We start from the raw sequence: 5,185 nt of genomic DNA, 5'->3' as shown, positions 1-5,185 counted from the left end.
CTAGAGATCTTCGGCCATCAAAGATTCTATATATATATTTTTCAATCTGAGATGCTGCAGAGCCTCATTCTAATCCCTAACAGGCAATCTCTATCTAAAAAGGGCCTCATATCAAAATTTAAAGTGGTGTGTTAGTTGTAACAGTCGCCAGCTGTGTTGATAACTCACTCTACGATGCGCGGACACGGTGGAATCTTCCATCTGCTTACCGTCCTCCTACAAAACAGAAACCTGCTTAAAACACTGATATCCAGCTCAACAGGAGGATGTCTTACAATGTAGGTCGGATCTAAAGTGGGAGAATTGCTGCAACTAACTTCAAAAGGATGAACGCTGTTCTGCCAAAAATGCATCTCACTTTTGTAATCTTATCTTTTTTAAATGTTTGTACTACTGCTTGTCTTCTGTTTATTCTGACTAGCAGTTGCTATCACACCACGCGACTAGAATGTTATACGTATGACGCCGCATGGTTACAGAATTCAAAAGATTACAGCTCGGACGATATTGAACGCGCGTTAAAATACGCTCATGAATGAGTTTAACAGACACCTGTTCATTTCAACACAATGGGAGAAATTACTCTGCTCACAGAGCTTAGTAACGCGTTAGAGGAAAATTCGCTGCTGCACTTTAAAACACTGAGCGTTTTTCTTAAAACACATAAAAGGTGCAAGATCACGCGTTGTCGTGTGAGCACCTCAGTCGTAAAAAGGGCTGAGTTGTCATGAATGCGTTATGATCAGAAGTCGGCCGTACTGCTGCGACATCCGGTCAAATCAACTGTCCTCTAAAGAATCAGCGCAGTACTAGTTTTGGTAATAGCAGCATCTATGGACATAAACGGCGGCGAAACGGATGGTTTCTTTCTCGTCAACTTTATAGTCCATTACACCTGCAATTATAGATCGGGATAAAATCTCCATACCAAAACCTCTGTGCATTGGCATGATGAAAATTTAGGGCACGCAAATCCTTCACTTCTGAAACAGCAGAAATTATGTAATTTTACACAGATTGAAAAAAAAAATCAACGTTAAAGACTGCTGTTGACGGAGTTTTAATGTAAATATAGTAGGTTGGGGAAGTGTAACGATGAGCGGTAAGGAGGCGGACGCAGTGTGTGGAAAAGAGTGAGATTTATTAGGGGCAAATCCAAAGTCCATGGTCAAATTATTAACATGGAGAGTCCGAGAATTCATGATAAACTAAAGTAAAGAAAAGCGCACGAAGACAAACCAGGTATGCCGGCTATAACATTGGGGCGAGGATAAACATTCAGGCTTATATTCACATGCACGGAAGCCTCGATTAACAAACAGCAGCTGGACTTACAATAAATAGCAACAAGACTAAACTAAAACAGGGCTTAAAAACATGGTCAAATGAGCATTAAACCAGACACAAGTGCAAATTATGAGGGGTGCAGAAAACGATTGTTACACATAATTGCCACAACCGATACAAGGATAGGAATTCCAATTTATTCATACTGGACAGAAGAATCATTAATGGCTGCTGAGTGAAGCACTTTCATTGAAAATTCATCCGATTAATTTTTTATTTTTTTTTTGTAACCAGAAACAGGGCACGTCAGCCAGGAATACATTCCAGCTCTGTTTTAGAACACTGGCTGTGATTCATTACATTTTGGCAATTGTGAAAACAAACTGGATGATACTTCTAAAAGTAATTGTGTTTGCAGTTTATTTGCACAGTTACATGAACAACACTGGTAGCATAGTCAACAGGCTTGATGGTTTTCCAGTGCACGACACTGTGATACCAGGGCTGGCCCAAGCCTGTGTGGGACCCTATGAAGAAATCTGAGCTGCCACTGACATAACATAGGTAAAAAAACAAATAGAAATAAATACATGGTCTTTGGCACCCTCTTGGTGGCCCTAGCAGGCTCTCATTTTGCTTATATGGTGGGACAATTGTTCTGCTGTTATCCTATCTATCGAGCAGTCCTACCTAGATTTAATGCACTTATGTACATCACCCTTAGTCCAGGTTTCTGGTGTTTATTTTAGATGCATTTTTGGTTGTATATATTATAATTAGGCTACTGTGAACAATTGTATACCATATAGCTACAGCACCTGTACTTCACACACATGTAGTAATCGGATCTAGAAAGTTGCCAACCCTATTAAAATATTAGGTTTATAGTATAATATTTGAATTAAACAGACAAAGCGTTAATCACAATCATTTGCATGATGATTAAATCTTGAACCAAAAATGTATCAGAGAGCTCTAGTGTTTTTTAGAGACACACACCCAATAAAACTGTGCTTGACCATTTCTTACCTTCTATATCATTCTCTGCAGTTTACAGAGAAAGACCTGAGACTGGGTAATGCCATTGTCTATTCGAAGGCCAAAACAACAACAATCTTGGTTATCAAAGACTCACTCCACCCTGACGACAGCCTCTTCTTTTAGAAGCCATGAGAAAACCACCATCGCAGCTTGAGAGCACAAATCTAGCCTCTTAAGAGGTGTTATGTTCCACAGGCAGTTCGATATCTCAATGCCGTCCACATGAAAGCAATTTTCTTTCCATGATTGCAAATTGCACTTTTAATGCCTGATATTTCAGCCACTCATTTCTCTCACTACATGACAAAACTCTCGAAACTTTTCTCCAAAAGCACTGAATGTTATTCTAACCATTTATGGCCTTTCTCCATTCATGTACACAAAGTCCAGTATGATTCCAAATGTCATCAAAATATATATCTGTTTGTAGCTGAACAACTTATACGATGCGATCTTTTTTCTTTGTGTCAAATGAACTTAACAATTGAAACATCCAAAACTGGCTGTGTTTCTTGCCAACATACTGGTGTTTGGACATGTGGGATTACTTGCACATCACTTTCAATAGCTCAGTTGGTAGAGTAGAAGTTAAAACTGTCATCCTTAGGCTGTCGGTTCAACTCTGACTCCCACAAACTTTATGTTTTAATGCAGAATCTGTCATTTTATATGAGCAAAAAAAGAGGTTTTTCCCTGACCGGGAATCGAACCCGGGCCGCGGCGGTGAAAGCGCCGAATCCTAACCACTAGACAACCAGGGACAAAGCAGTAAAACTTACCTGACATGACCATTTTTCAAAGTCTGCACTCCTACTATTCTGACAATGTTTGGATGCATACTGGAATTGGTATGCATGAGTGGAAAATGGCCATAAAGCGAGTTATTCATCTTTCTCTTTGGTCTACAAAAAAATGAAGTTTGCAAGAGTCAAGGCTCTTTTTTACCATCTGGGAAAAGAGGGAATGCTGGTGTCACTAACACATGGAAAGAGCTGTTATATATTCCCCATTTGTCTCCTTAATGTTTCTGAAATTTTAGCCACTCATTTCTCTCTCTACATGAAAACACTCTAGAAAATTTTCTCCAAAAAGTACGGAATGTTATTCTAAGTACTCGGAAAATAGTCTTTTCCTCCCCCTTCTGATGCGTGAAATAATAGACGCCCTTGATTGCACGGTGTCTCTGTAATTGACAGGGGAGAGAGCGTATGCCACTCCCTCTCTCCCTAAGAGTACAGCCAATTATGCTCTTCTAGACTCTCGGCGACAAATGGCTGTGACAACATCAGTTTCAAAGTTAAACACAACTCCTATAGTACTAATAAAAGCTTCACACTCACCTCAGCTGGGACATGGCAGACACTGAAGGAAACTCCTCACTTCACTCTCTTCATCTGACCAGTCATTAAGCTCCACTGGTTTCTTCACTGTTTGGAGTTTCAGCACTTCTAGGAAGAGGGAGGTCTTTCTCTCTGAGGTCTATGCAGCAGACTGCAGATGCTGACTGGTAAACTGGCTGTAATGCTGGAAGGACACTCCTGCCTGTCTGAGTCTCAGAGTCCTTCACATGAGAGTACAAATCCAGCAGGAAATCTTGTTCATCATATGCATATGACATCAGTTTCTTTATAGGTCTGTTAATAGTCTCTCTCTGATGAATAGCTTGTTGCAGACTCAGGTTCAGCAGAATTTTTTTTTTTTTTTTTTTCCTACTTATAGGAATCTGTCTGATCCTGTGTTGAATCAAACCTGCAAACACAACAACCCATTTATTACATTTTTTTTTCATTTAAGTTTGATTCAAAATAGCTTTATAGTCAAGACTATCCTGTATAATATTATGAAATAATTAAAAGGCAGGTTTAAAGTTTAATGCAAAGAAACAGCAAAGATCATTTGAAGATGTCATTTATCAGAACACTGGACATAGTGATTTGTAATATTAGAATAGAATCCCTTTATTTACTAAAGGTACACAGAAATGTACACAGGTACACAGAAACTTACTGTATGTAAGAGTGCAAGAGTTCAAAGCAGTACAAGTGCAGATAAAAACCACTACAGTGCCATTGCAGCTTTTAATGCTGTTTCAGTATCAGGGTCTTCAGGAAGGCTCCACCTGGCAACCCTGAAGTGCCTTGCTATGCTTAAAACTGCACACACACACACACACCCACACACACACACACACACACACACACACACACACACACACACAAACAAACACTCAACAAGGTGAGTTCTGCTTATTTGTTATTGGAGATTTGTTAAGAAGGCTGATTGCCATTTAAAATTAGATTTCACACACTGTAATTGTTACACTGGTGAGTTTGAGGTAGAGATGCACTTTCATTAATACTGCTTACACTGTGTTTCTTTACAACACGCATGGACGTGTTGAAGCACCTCATATGCATGGAACACTACTACTCAGAGCATTGGATGAATGAAAACAGAAGCTATCTGGCTCACACAATGTTTTAAATGTGCCAAGGGAAATTCCAAGTGTGGCCATCCTTGAGTGGAGTGGAAGATAAATACGTTTTTTGTCTTTCAAAGCAGCTGTAAGAGTTAGTGGGTCTCATGCAAGAATATTTTCATTATGCTACATTTATTTTGAATTCTTATAACTGTGTCACATCAGATTAATCTTTTAAATTCACCAAATGATAATAATGTTTGTCCATTTGTTCAAAGTTTGCATATAATACTGTGTATCTATAAATTATTGTATTTGATAATTGCCCCCAAAATGCCTTATAAGGCTAAGTGCCTTCCCTGTTTTCATCTAGGGATAAAAGGAGTGTAAAGGAAATACTATGTGCTTCAGTGATTCACATACATTCAGCACTATCCT

At 39.1% G+C, this 5,185-nt stretch overlaps 1 non-coding gene across 1 annotated transcript; it reads right to left on the bottom strand.

The window, feature by feature from the left end:
- Positions 1-3,017: 3,017 nt before the first annotated feature.
- On the bottom strand, positions 3,018-3,089 carry trnae-uuc (transfer RNA glutamic acid (anticodon UUC)). The gene has a single exon. It is a non-coding gene; the product is annotated as a tRNA-Glu (tRNA).
- Between the last annotated feature and the right edge of the window lie 2,096 nt (positions 3,090-5,185).

Source organism: Electrophorus electricus, chromosome 10 (assembly GCF_041902795.1).
Source record: "Electrophorus electricus isolate QZ-2024a chromosome 10, ASM4190279v1, whole genome shotgun sequence".
In the NCBI taxonomy this organism is placed as follows: domain Eukaryota; kingdom Metazoa; phylum Chordata; class Actinopteri; order Gymnotiformes; family Gymnotidae; genus Electrophorus; species Electrophorus electricus.
This window is presented reverse-complemented; position numbering and strand designations above follow the sequence as displayed.